The sequence below is a fragment of the Canis lupus genome, chromosome 19, assembly GCF_048164855.1.
Source record: "Canis lupus baileyi chromosome 19, mCanLup2.hap1, whole genome shotgun sequence".
Lineage (NCBI taxonomy): Eukaryota > Metazoa > Chordata > Mammalia > Carnivora > Canidae > Canis > Canis lupus.
This window is the reverse complement of record NC_132856.1, coordinates 21,340,954-21,354,530: the sequence shown is the minus strand read 5'-3', so window position 1 is coordinate 21,354,530 and position 13,577 is coordinate 21,340,954. Positions and strand designations below refer to the sequence as shown.

The following is a 13,577-nucleotide window of genomic DNA, read 5'->3' as shown; positions in this document are numbered from 1 at the left end:
CACCACGGGGGAGAGTTCACGTCCCTCCCCTCCACCTGGGCAGCCTGTTGTTTCCGCTGCCACCAGCAAATAATGGCAGATGTGACTCTAAGGCTGGGTCACGTAGGCCATTCAGCCTCCATTCAGTTTCCGTCATGGGGAGCCCACCCCCAGAACCCGTCACCTCACGGTAAGGTGAGGCTGTGTGCAGGTGTCCTGTGCGGCAGCCCCAGCTGAGGCCTCAGCCGACGGTCAGAGGCCTGCAGACATGCGGGTGACGCGCCCGGGGCTCCAGCAGGCTGCCCTCTGACCGGGTGTCAGGAGACCCGAGAGAGCCGCTGCACTGACCCAGCCTGCGAGCCATGGGCGACTGTAGTACCCACAGGATCGTTGCTTCCCACCATGACGTTGACATGGTTTCTTTTACAGCAGTGGGGAATGGATACACTGGTCCTCCAAGTGGGCTTAAGGCCCTGGGGGCAGGGCATTCTGGGGTCCCCAGAGGCCCCTCAAGGAGCAGGGCTGTGAGCTCTGGGCAGGCATGTCCCCTTGGCCAGGAGACCCTCCTCTTCATGGCTCCCAGACAGATGGAGGTGAGCCAGAGCTCGGCCCTCCGAGGGTCTGGACCCAAGGGTGGCCATGTCCCCAGGCATGCACCCCCAGAGTGGCTCAGAGGTGATGGTCCAGACTGGGGGCCTCTGAGCCCGTCTCCCTCTTACCTCATGTGTGGAGGAAGCAGAGTGCAGGGGTGAACAAGCAGGGCTTTGCAGTGAGAGCAGAGTTATCACCCCAAGCCATGTTTGACTTGGCTCCTCGTATGGTCTCTCTCTCTCCCTTTTTTTTTTTTTTTTTAAGAAATGTGTTGCCAACATTTAGAAACTGGAAAACTTCAAACAAAAACCTGTAGATATTTAAATATGTATTTTCCCTGATTACAGAAACAAACATGCTAAGATTTCCTCTTGAAAATCAGACAAGCCGAGGCCATTGGGGCCACCTGTCCTGGTGGCAACAAGTGGCTACAACTGACCGTGTCACTGGGCTCTCCTCTCCAGTGTGTTCTAGGCCCCACCTCTCACTGTTGCCCTAAGCTTCCCAGGCTTCGCTCATTGCATTAAACTGCCCACCCCGTGGAGGCCTTTGATTTTAGAATTCCCAAGGCTCATTGGCTCAGCTGGCCACCGAGGTCCTTCATTTAGTACCTGTGTGAACCAGGACCAGCTCCTTACTGTCCACTGCTTCTGGTTTCTAGCCCGTAAAACTCTAATACACCTGCCTTAGAGCAGTGGGGTGAGATGGAAACCAAAATACATAGGAGAGACTTATCCCAGCATCTGGCATATGGCAAGTACTTTATAAATAATTGTTATTGTTACCATTACAGTTATTTTTGCGATCTGGGGCCTTGGATCTAATTCCCTGCCTGACATCTCCCATGGCTCCCGCTCAGCCCACACAAGCTGTGTCCCAACACCCCACCCTGCAAATCCATCCCCTGGGCCCAGGGGAACCACGGGGACGGGAAACAGCCCAGAGCCACAGCCTTGCCTGCAAAAGTAAATATTAGTGTTGGCCCAGCCTGGGCGTGCTGAATGCAGAAGAGCAAGTGTGCTGGAGCCCCATGCAGCACGTCTGCCAGGAGCTGCCAGGCAGAAGGACCACCCCAGCCTGGCCCTCCTGTGCTCCAGGTTGCTTACAGGAGGTTGGGGCCAATGAAAACTCAGCTGGCAACATTTGCACCCCCACGAGTGTCCCATGACCAAGAAGGGTAGCTTCCCACCAGGCCTGCGGTCTCTGACTATAGTGGAGTAAGAGCTGCTGCTGGTGTCCAGGGTTCTGGCTTTGACAGGGACCACCTCCAAGCAGGTGACAGAAGGGCAAAGGCTTCCCTTGGGCAGAGCAAGTCCAGTTAGGAGGCAACTGGATTATGCAGGTCAAGCTGAGCGTCTTGCTTCAGCTTCAATTATCTGCTTATTTTAAGGAAAAAGGATGCAAACTAAAAGTCAGGGGCTTTGGATTGACTGCTGCCCAAAACCAGAAACCCACCCTGGCCACGTAAAGTGGTCAAGTGTGGACAGCAAGGGTTATTGTCATACCTGGGACCCCAAGCGATTTAGGGACTAAAGAACAGTTGTGTTCTCTCAGCTTCCCCATCAGCAGCAGGACTTCAGCAAACTTCCCAAGTACATCTGACAGGTGGTTGGGGGTCGGCAGAGGTAGTTACAGGAATGGTGGCCTTTGGGGTCAGTCAGGCCTGGGTTTGCATCCCAGCTCTGCCACTTAGTAGCTGTGTGATCTTTGTCAAGACTCCTAACTTCTCTATGCCTCAATTTGAGGAGGTAGGTCCCATTATCACCAATTTACAAATGAGCAAAAGTTGTAAATTAGTGATAATGGGACCTACCTCCTAGGATGAAAGGAGCTACTCCCCCTCCCCATGCCTGACCTTGAGGTGAATGCTGGTGTACCAGTCGAGCAGGACCTCGTACCCGGCACCTCCTAAACCACAAACCAGCTTGTGGACAGTCAGCCCTGTGCTCACGGTGATTCGACCAACAGTCATCTACTCCAGCATCCCTGCTGCCATACCACAGGTACACAGGGGAATAGTATGCAGCCATCTAAAGAGGACTGAGCACCCCCCCCCCCCCATTGCCTTCTATGGAGATATGGAGCAGCTCCCTCTGGATGGGCTAACGGACACCCAGGGATGGTTGATGAGCACAATTTTCTTGGTTCATCTCTCCCCCGTGGGTTGGCGGGCCCTGCAGGCTGAGGCCTATAATCTCAGCTGGGCACAAAGCCCCTGATGGGCCCAACCCCCTAGATACAGCCTCCACGTTCCCACAACAGCATCTCGCACAGATAACCATGGACACAGCACATTTCTGCTGGGGAAAAACTCCTTCTCAACTCAATTCGCTGCCAAGCCGGGCGAGTGCTCCAACTCGACAGAATTATCAGCACTGAGTTAACAGTGACAGATGACCTGAGAGGCGAGTGGGGACAGCAGGCAAACAGGTCTATTTCCCAGCTCCGAGATTCCATCTGGGCTTCCCCCAACAAAAGACGAATTTCTCTGCAGAGGTGTCCGCAGGCCCTTGTGTCGGAGTGACTTTTCCTCCCCTCGGCCTTTTGCCAGTGGCCGAGGAAGGAGGCAGGCGCCCAGGAGGCAAGCCCCTTGTCGCAGCCCTGAGCATCCTGGTACCCAGGGAGCTCTCCCGAGATCCCGTCCAAGGGGCCCCTTGGAGGACCAGGGACAAAAGCATCTGAGAAATGCAGCTCTTCGGGAAAAGGGATTGACTGTCTGGGGGTGAATGGTAAACGGTCAACATCAACCCCAGGACAAATTCTTGTTTCCCCAGACATTCTATCTTAGGAGTATTGCCAGCCAATCTTGCACCCCCCCATAGCCCTCTAGGAATTGGAACTGCTGGGGGCGGGGGAAGGGTGAGGGGGGTTTTGCAGGTCCAGCTCGGGAAAGGCTCCCAAGATGATAAAACTGTCAGGCTCTCAAGCCTGTGACCTGTGGCTGCAGCCGGGCCAGGTGGTGCCCACACACGTGCAGCTGTGCGGGCTGCTGACCCCGGGGGCTGCCTCTCTGCGTGGAGGGGAGGCCCAGCACAGAGGCTTCCCGGTTCTCCCCCACCCCCCCTCCCTCCCGGGCACCCTGGAAGAGCCACTAAGTGATTTCACAGCTCAATGCCTGGACAGCCCCATCCATCAAACGGGACAGGGAGGACACCCTCCCTTACAAAGCGGGAGTTGCTCTAAATATCATTGTTCTTGTGTCTCGATATGGAGTGTTTCGGTAGGCTAGACACCTGGAAGTAGAACACTGGGTCAAAGGGCGTTTCATTAAACATTTTGATAGATGCTAAAAGCTCTCCCAGTTTTCGCCCCCATGTCAGGCAACTTTTCCTGTGTAACAACCTTGAAATTTCAGCTGCGCAAAACAACAAACATTTATTTTCTGGCTTACTTGTCTGCAGTGCAGCCAGGGAGGGGTGGGTTGGGCTGAGCCAGGCTGGGCAGGGCAGGGCAGGGCTGGGCCGGGCTCCAAGCTGTGTCTCCCATCCTCCTCCCCCTGCCAGCAGCTCCCCAGGGAATGAGGTTCTCCCGGCAGAAGCACAAGAGGGACAAACAGAAAACATTCAAGGCCTCTTAAGGCCTAAGCTCAGACCTGGCCATCATTGCTCCCACCCCCATCTCATTGGGCAGAGCAAGCCCTGTGGCCAAGCCTGACCACGGGACGGAGACATACTCCCCACCATGAAGTTAGGAGTAGGGGAGGAGGGAATGCTTGCTGAACCATAATCCAGTCTACCCCACTCCCTGTCACGTGTGTGTGTGTGTGTGTGCTAATGCTTACGGGCGAGAATGTCCACTGCAACATAGTGATGCTATTGAGACCTCAAGGAGGAGCACCTGAGTGGCTTAGTGGTTGAGCATCTGCCTTGGGCTCAGGGTGTGATCCTGGGGTCCTGGGCTTGAGTCCTGCATCAGGGTCCCTGCATGGAGCCTGCTTCTCCCTCTGCCTGTGTCTCTGCCTCTCTCTGTGTGTCTCTCATAAATAAATAAAATCTTTAAAAAAAAATGAAGCCTCTAAAAACCAAAATATTCATCAATAGGGAGGGATTACCTAAACCACACTACACATAAGCAGATGGATACTATGTGGCAGTCAACAAGGAATGGGGCTTACCTCCATGAACAGATATGGGAAGATACCCCAAGTCATAGAACAAGTGATTGTGTACAGTAGGATTCCTCTGAGGGAAAGAACATCCCACTGGTGTGCATGTGTGTGTGTGTGTGTGTGTGTGTAAATGGAAGGAAGACTGGGAGGAAGGCCATAGTTAATTCTATGTATAGGGAAGAACTTCTGAATTATTTTAATCTTTTACAAAGGGGATACGTTTATATACTATGTGCAAAGTTCTTTTTTTAAAACTAGAATACCAGAAGACAAATTTTAAAATAACCATTGTGAGGGGCTTGAGACCTTATTAGATGCAAATGTTGTAGAAACTCGGGAATGTTTGGATCCTGCCAAACCAGAGTCACCCTCCTTCCCCTCTGCCATACACCCTCCTGCCCCACAAAGTCCCTTTGGGAGACAAACTCCCATGAGCGATCAGGGAAGGAAACTAAAAGTGGCCCTTTTATTATGAGCTGGGCTGAATGCCCAGGCAGGCGGAGGCCTTGGGCGGTAACTGAGCTGAAGCATGAGAGGCAGGCCCAGAACCCACGTGGGTTGCTCCAGCCCACTGAGCCCTGGCCTCATGTTCTGCTGTCTGCTTGGCCTGATAAGACCCGAGTGTCAGAGATGCCCATGAGGCCTGGAGAAGAGCCAAGACTGCCACACAGGCTCTGAGGACGTAGGCCAGGCCTCCACTGGCCATCCAGGCCTTGAGAGGAGGCAATCACACCCATGCCCACCAGGAAACTCAGTTCCCCGTTGGCATTCCCTGCTTTTGGAGAAGAATAAGCAAGGAGGCAGGGAGGAGTATTGTCTCTATAATCACGATGGTTTCTTCCAAATCTCTAGACTTGCACGTCCACTATGGCAGCCAATGGCCCCATAAGGCTACTTAAACTGAAATTACTTTAAATCAAAGATCCAGCTGCTGAGGCACACTAAACACACATCACCTGTGCAGTAGCCACAGGTGGCTGGTGGTTTCCATCTTGAGCGGCCCAGGTGGAGAGTGCTGGCAATGACATGGGAAGTTTTGCTGGGTGGTGCTGTTGCAGGCTTTGACAGCCACATGCAGGTTCAGGGACTGAGGTGTGCGGGTGAGCATTCGGTACAAGAGGTGGGGGTGGGAGCAGTCAACCTCACTATTTTGTTCTGGATATCAACAGGAATGTCACAATGTCCCCATAGGTAACCCCCCAGGAGGCCTCAGCCGGAGGTCAGCAGTGCAGTCTCCCTCCCAGGGTCTGGGGGACCTGGACTCCCTCCCACTGGCTCATTTGTCCCTGCAGCCCTGGCCTGAAACAAAGAAATTTCCATCTGTCTCCCCTTCATCGTTGCACATAAGGAAAATGGACACCTTTTGGAACAGAAAGGACAGCTCCACACCCAGAGAAAACTGACTTCTGCCTGTATCATTACACAAACCTACTCTGTTAAAACCCCCATGCAATCCCCTGAAGATCAAGTTTCCAGTCTCACGCCGTGGTCCTCTCAATGATGTTCAGTGCTCCCAACACACTGCCTGCTTAGAACTCCTACCTTCTGTGCCTTTGGCCAGAGAGCACCCCCTGGGACCCATTCTCCCCAGGTTCTGCCCCTAGACCTTCCCCTCACTATCATACCCCAGAGGTTGTCAACAGATTGCCATGGGCTGAGTCAGGCTCACAGATGGGGATTATTGGGTCCATACAACCCTTTAGCATAGTTGAAATAAACAGCCTCAAAAATCAAGAAATTTCACATAAAAAACCCAGATTTCTGGCTCCCTTCAACAAACTAGAAGCTCTTACAAGCCCAGGCCTGTCTTTCCACATGGCAATAAGCCAATGGAACCCAGCAGGGTTGTGGGCACTTCTATTTGCCTCCCTGGTGCTCCCGCCTGACCCCCATGGGCATTAGAATAAAGGACTCTGTTCCCCCACCCCCCGTTCACTCCCCCAAAGGACCTACTCTCACTTGCTCCCTGGGAGTTCCCAGGATTTTCTCATGCTGGACTTCCCACCTCCTCTCCTGTCCTCACATCCACCACTAATCTAGACATCACTTGGCCACCCACTTTATCGAGTACCAATATGCCATCTCCCCTTCCTCCACAGGCATATCTCCCACCGCATCTCCAGGGTCGGGAGCTCCCTGCACAGGCCAGAACACCAGGGGCCACCCGCAGACTGCATAGCCCAGCCATCTCAGCCTCTGCTGCACAGTCTGACCTGACCTCGAGTAGCTCAGTAACTTCCTCCCTGGCCTCCCTGATGGCAGCCAACAGCCATTCATTCATTCATTTGACAAGGATGCACTAAGCACCAACCATGAGCCCGAGGCGGCTCTCCCCAGGGGCAGTGACCAAAACAGACAAAAATCTCTGTCCTTATGTGCTATGTCCTAGTGGAGGGAGTAATAGTTAAAAAAAAAAAAAAAAAAAGAGTAAGAAAAGATATGCGTGTGTAAGATGGTGGTAGGTGCCATGGAGAAAAACTAGAAGGGGAAGGCGGGTAGCGAAGGGGACTTGTCATTTTACATAGGTGGTAAGGAGAGGCCTCAGTAAGAGAGCGACATTTCAGCCAAGACCTGAAAGAGGTGAAGAAGTGAACCGTGTGGATACCAGCAGGCAAAGCAATTCCGGCAGAGGGAACAGCAAATGCAAAGCCTCGAGGCAGGATGCGCCAGCGCGGCTTGGTCTAGGAACCGCAGGTAGCTCGCGTGGCTGGACTAAGTAAATGGTGAATTTACTTGATTTACCGAATCAAGGAGGTGTTTGATGGGGAAATTGTATAGAACCTTGTAGGCCATCGAAAGCACTTTGTTTGCCATGCTGGGAGAGATGGGCTGTTCTCAGAAGGTCCTAGGCAGACGAGAGAAGTGAGGTGCCAAGTTTCATCAGGATCTCTCTGGCGAAGGCGCTGAGCAGAAGCCAAAGCGGCCAGGACTGATGCAGGGAGACCAGTGGCAAGGCTGCTCCAGCGGGGCAGGCAGGAGGTGGTGGGCTGGCACGGGTAAGTAGAGTGGAGGCAGGGAGAGAGAAGCAGTGGCTTTCTGGACCCAGAGTAGCAGCACCAAATCCATCTGCAGACATGTTAGAGTGGGGATGTGCGCGCAAGAGCAATTTGAAGGTAATGGCAAGGTTACAGCTAAGTATCTACAAGGACAGGGTTGCCATTAGTGAATTTATTACGTTCTAACCGCTGAACCCTGTGCTTTACTAGAAGTGTCTAATTGAATCCTCCTGCAGACCTACACGGTTGGGATGAGTGCCCTGCCAGTTCGTGCATGGGTGGATTATACAGGAAAGACAGGAGCAGGGCAGGAGCTCCTCACCGCTGGAGCTTCAGCCAGCCTGCCTGGCTCACCTTCCGGTTCGGCCACTCTCTAGAATACACGAGCTTTAAGGATCCCCAACTTCTTTAATGAAGGTCTAAGGCTCCAAAGATGCACATCTCAAAAGAGACAGAGCCAGGAGGAAGCTGCTCCGGCATCGTGATCTGGTCTCAGAAGTCACACGGTCATCCCTATTCTACTCCACTCCTCAGAATCGAGGTCCTAATCCAGCCTATATTTAAGGGGAAGGGAATTAGACTCTGCCTCCTGAAGGGAGCAAAGAACTTGCAGGCACATTTTAAAACCATTGTGAAAACTGTCCCTCAGTTTCCCCGTCTGTAAAATGGGGAAGGTTATGAGAAAAACCTCTGCCTCAAAGGATGAAATAATTAGGTAAAGCATTTTTACAATGTCCCATACATAGGAAGTACTGCTTTTTAAAAAAGATTTATTTATATATTTTTAGGGAGAGAGAAGCACACAAGCAGGAGGGGCAGAGGGAGAGAGAATCCCAAGCAGATTCCATGCTGAGTGCTGAGCCCAACAACGGGTTGCATCTCACAACCCTGAGATCACGACTGAGCTGAAATCACAAGTCACACACCCCACTGGCTGCGCCAGCCAAGCACCCCAGTAAGTACTGTTGTTGTTTTTTTTAAAACAAATCATTGATCATTTCATTTAGATCAAACTCAAATAACTTTGAAGCCAACAACCTGCATTTCTTCCAGATCTTTGGACATCCACCAGGGTTTTGGCTTAGATGCTCTGGATTCTTCGAAGCTGCCAGCCAGCCCAGAAGGGACTTCCAGCTGAGCAGCATCTGGCTGGGCCTGGGCCTGGGGCCTTCGAGTTTCTGCTTCCCACCTGGCAGGTAGGGGTTAATTCATTCTGGCTTATTAGTGAATTCAGTTTCGGAGCACAAGTCTGAGGCTTCCAGCCAAGCTCCCTGCTCCCCTCCCAAGGAGCCATGTCAGAAGAGGGAAAATAATTAGTCATTAAAACGAGTGCTTCGGGAACATGACAAACGTCAAGCCCCCATCTCACAGCTGGGCGACATCCTGACATTTAAAACAGTTAGTTCCACAGCCCCCTTGCAACATTCATGATGCATCATCCATTTGGCTTTCCAAGTCATGGCCCAGAGGACCCTCAGGCTGCCCTGCTGGCTGCAACTTCACCTGCCCTGGTGTTCCATGAATAACTCACTCTTTGTCATCTATCTGGCAAAAGTGGCATTACACAAAGAGTGCCCCCATGCCAAAAATACCAAAATCTGGCCCTTGCCTCCCATCCAACCCAACCACCAACTTGCTTGGATAAATATCCATCTTCTCACCAACCCACCCACCCATTTTTTTCATCTATTCATCCATCCTTACACCAACCTATCCATCTACCCACCCATCCTTTCATTTATTCACCCATCCATCCATCTATATATCAAGCTACCTATTGATCCAATCTACCATCCAACCACCTCCAACCCAACCCATCCCATCCATCTACCAGGCAACCCATCTACTCATCCAGCCAGGCAACAGACGCTTATACTCATTCATTTCTCCAGCAAACATTTAGTAGCAACTACTATTTATTCATGTATGCATTCATTCAAGCAACATATGTAGAGAACTTAATATCTCATTTATTTACTCAGCAATGAGCACCCACTATTTACATACTCACTTAATAGTGTTGAGGCACCAACCACCTATTCACCTACTCAACGAACATTTTAGCAACCGTTATTCAGTAACTCAGCAAAGAGGTGAGCGTTTATTGAGCATTTACTAATGCCAGAGCCTGTTCCAATGACTAGGGTTGATTAGGACAAAGCCCATGTCTTTAAGCAACAAATAGTCTAAGCAAGAAGACAGGCCCATCAACAGCTGGAGTTGTTCTGCAAGGCTGTCAGCACATTGACAAAGACACCCATGTACAAAGTCTCCAAGGCGGTGTACAAGATCTATCTAGTCTGAAAGATCTAGAAAAGCCTTCCTGAGGGAGTCATGGGAGCTGTGACTCACCTGTGGGCTTGAAACTCAGGCCACCAGGAATGCCAGCTCTGTCTTCTAGCTCTGTGACTTAGGGTTGTGACTGGCCATCTGAATGTCACTTTTCTCACCGTAGAATGGAGGTAATAATGGTGGGTGAAATGAAGATAATAGTGTTTATCTCCGTAGAATCTTGAAGAGGGAAGCATGTATGGTTCCTGTTCAAGAAGCGGTCGCTCTCAGTACTTATACTTAAAGCACTTTGTAGCAGTTAGCCATTGAGAAGGGGGACGGAGGGTGCTCCAGGCAGCGAGGCCCAAAGCCGAGGCCCAGAGGCCAGAAAGTCTTGTTGAGTGCAGGGCCAGGGCACTGGGGACTAAATGTGCTTTCGGGTTGCTACGAAGTGGTGAGAGAGGAATAGGAAGAGGAGGAGGGACTGGGAAAAACATGGACCGCAGCATTTAGGACAAGGTTCTCAAAGTCTGTGGAGCACAGCATCAGCATCATGTGGGAAGGAGAAATGCACATCGTTGGGCCAGACTCCAGACCTACTGGATGAGAAACTCCGGGTGGAGGCCCAGCATCCCATATGTTCACAAGCCCTCCAGGTGCCCGTGATGCACTTGAGCCTGAGATAGGGGGTGAGGGGTTATCTTGGATTGATAGTGGGAGGAGAGGGTAGGGAGGAGCCTGGCAAGGCTCCCCGGGGGAGTGTTTGTCAACAGATTTGCTTTCCTTACCAAACAATAAAATACCCTTTTAAAAAGTTGATTTATTTATTTAATAATCTTGACACCCAACATGGGGCTTGAACTTAAAACGTGCTCTTGGGACAGAACCAGCTAGGTGTCCCCCGCCCCCACCAAACAATAAGACACCTTTAGTTGCGAGTTGTTGACCAGGGGAGTGAGGGGCAGGGAATGTAGGTAGCAGAGAAAACCCAGCTCTCCTGCTGGCAAAGCAATTCCCTGCCAGCTCCCCATGGAAGGGGGGTCCAGGTGTGATGAAGCACTTGCCTTGGGGGCTCCTACTCCTGAAGGCACGGGAAGCTTCTGGCTCCGGTCTGAGGGCACCAGGCCAGGGCTCAGCCAGTTCTGGGGCTCTACTACCCCCCACCCCGTGCCCCTGCCTTCTGCCTGTCGCAGGCACGCAGGGATGTCACAGGAAACAATGTGCCTTTGCAAGCAGCCCCGGCTTTGGCAGCGGCCCGGCGTCAGGCATCACAATGACTCTCATTTCCTAGGAAACAAGGAGTCGCACTTGTACCTTTGCTGGGAGCCTCCGCATTTGGAACCATCATGTGACTCAGGGAGCTATTTTTAGCCTCCCCCAGCCCTGTGTTGTAGGAAGAATGATTTGATGAAAATACTAAACTCATTAAAAGCCTGGGGGATGGGGAGGGGAGGTAGGGCTGCCAGAGCAGGCGACTGCAGCCTCCACGATTCCAGCCCAGGCTGAGCAGGACACAAGTAATGACCACTGGGACCTGGCATGCCCCCTGGGTCTGTGCCTGGGGCGGGGGTGGGGGTAGGGGGAAGGGGGAAGGGACTACCCCAGCTCTTGGTATTGCTGGGTCTCTGCGCCAGGCACTGTGCTCAGCATTCTATCTGCATGGTTTTGTCTCTGCCTGACGATGCTCCTAGGAAAGAAGCCGGTCCCATTCTGCAGAGGAACAAACTGAGGTTCAGAGGGTTTTAAGAAGTTGTGTGAGGTCATTTGCTAGGAAGCCTGGAATCCTGGATTGGAACCCAGCTCACCTGATGCTGGAGCTTGCCCCTCACCCATCCTACCAGAGGGAGCCCTATCTGTACCCACTAGCTGCTGGAAGCAGGGAAATGGGGCCAGTTGCAAGGCCATGCCACCCAAGCAGTCTTACGGGGTCAGCACTTAGAAGGGCCCCAAGGTCAGTTTAATAAGCGCTGTTCCTGCCTTGAAATTCCCAGTCACTCTTAAACAAGGGGCCCTGTATTTCCATTTTGCACAGGGTCTAGCAAATCACACTGCCTGTCCCACTAGAGAGTTCTCCTGCCCTCTTCACATACCGCTCTGACGTGCACGCTAGATGAGTTTCTCGGCTTAGTTTTTTCTTCCTCCTATTCAGAATAAAGGAGGACTTTCTTTTTATTGTGTTCCTGGTGAACCCCAAATCCCAGAGTCACCCAGACAGGCATTCCCATCCCAGGTGGACCACTTACTGGCTATGTGCTCCCCAGAATCTGCTTCTCCTTTCCAAGCCTTCTCCTGTGAGGTAGGTAGGCCCAACTGGACCCCTTCATAGATGCAGAAGGATGACGCTTGGAGAAGACAGTAATGTGTTCAAGGTCACAGCCAGAGAGTGACACAGGCAGGATCAGAACCCAAGCCTAACTGCAAATCCAGGGTGAATGTCAGGGGTCCCGTCCTATACTGAGCGGACAGCATATCCCCTCATCTCACCCAGAACAGTGACCTCAGTTCCCAAGGCAGCCCCTTCTTCCAAAGGACTCTGAGCCTTTGGGGAAAGGTAGGGTAGGCAAGCCAAAAGCCAGTGGCCTCATGCCCAACCTCCAGACACCCACACAAGGAACCTCCTCCTTGCCCCTTTAGCCAAAACACATTTTCAATGTCCTTGTGCAAACTAGCTCCTCCCAGACCAGCACACCAATTTTCCAGCCAGCCCCAACTGTTCAGAGCCTCGGGAAGGATGTCCTACTCTAGAAGCACTGAGGAGAAAGAGCTGGAAAAGGCACCAGTTGTGGCAGGATTCCTCATGAAGGACCCACCTTTTTTCTTTCTTTTTTAAAAGATTTTATTTATTCATGAGAGACACAGAGAGAGAGACGCAGAGGCACAGGCAGAGGGAGAAGCAGGCTCCATGCAGGGAGCCCGATGTGGGACTCAATCCCAGGACCCCAGGATCACGCCCTGGGCCGAAGGCAGATGCTTAACCACTGAGCCACCCAGGTGCCCTGGACCCATCTTTCTTTGGGAAAGATGGGGACTTCAGAGGGGAGGACAGGAGGACCGGACAATACAGAGAATCATATTGGCCTTGAAGGGCATCCAGGATCAAGGGACCGAAATTGAATCAATTGAGTTAGCTGCTGCCTCACCTCTGTCCCCTGGGCCCTCACTTCTGCTGACATCCAAAGGCTTCTCAGGCAAGCACCTGTGACCCTCTGTCCATGAGAACCCCTGGTCTCAGGAGCAAGCTTGGCCACGCAAAGAATATGCAGGTCATGCCCCCCAGGAGCAGCCTCAAGCAATGACAGTGGGGAGGTAGGGATCAAATGCTGCTGCCTCGCACCTCAAGTGGGACAATTCTGAGGTGTGTTCCACACGGTCTCCCAGGGGACCCGCTGGCACAGAGGCCAGTTGCCCGTGGCAACAACCTGCTCATTACCGTGTCTTCTCTTGGCTGCTTTCCCTTCCCTATCTCATTTCCCTACACCTCTGCCAGTGTTTCTGGGGCTCCCCTCAAACCTTTACCTCAGAGTCTGCTTCTGAGGGAGTCAGCCTCACCACCAAAAACATTCATTCATTCATGCTACAGAACGTCTGCCATTTTATGAGCATTAAAGTCATTTCCCTTAAGCCTCTGAAAA

General features: G+C 52.1%; 1 long non-coding RNA gene across 9 annotated transcripts in view; it reads right to left on the bottom strand.

Moving 5' to 3' along the window:
- The window catches only part of LOC140609983 (uncharacterized), a 26,079-nt gene extending 12,502 nt beyond the window's left edge, over positions 1–13,577 (bottom strand). The window contains exons 1-5 of one of the 9 annotated variants that reach the window (XR_012011777.1): positions 13,086–13,577; positions 12,189–12,287; positions 12,036–12,086; positions 11,010–11,655; positions 10,027–10,211 (exon numbers count right to left, since the gene is read on the bottom strand). This is a non-coding gene — a long non-coding RNA (uncharacterized lncRNA). Of the gene's footprint in view, positions 1–10,026; positions 10,212–11,009; positions 11,656–12,035; positions 12,087–12,188; positions 12,361–13,085 lie in introns of all 9 variants that reach the window. The other 8 variants (XR_012011778.1, XR_012011776.1, XR_012011779.1 and 5 more) reach the window with 8 other exon arrangements.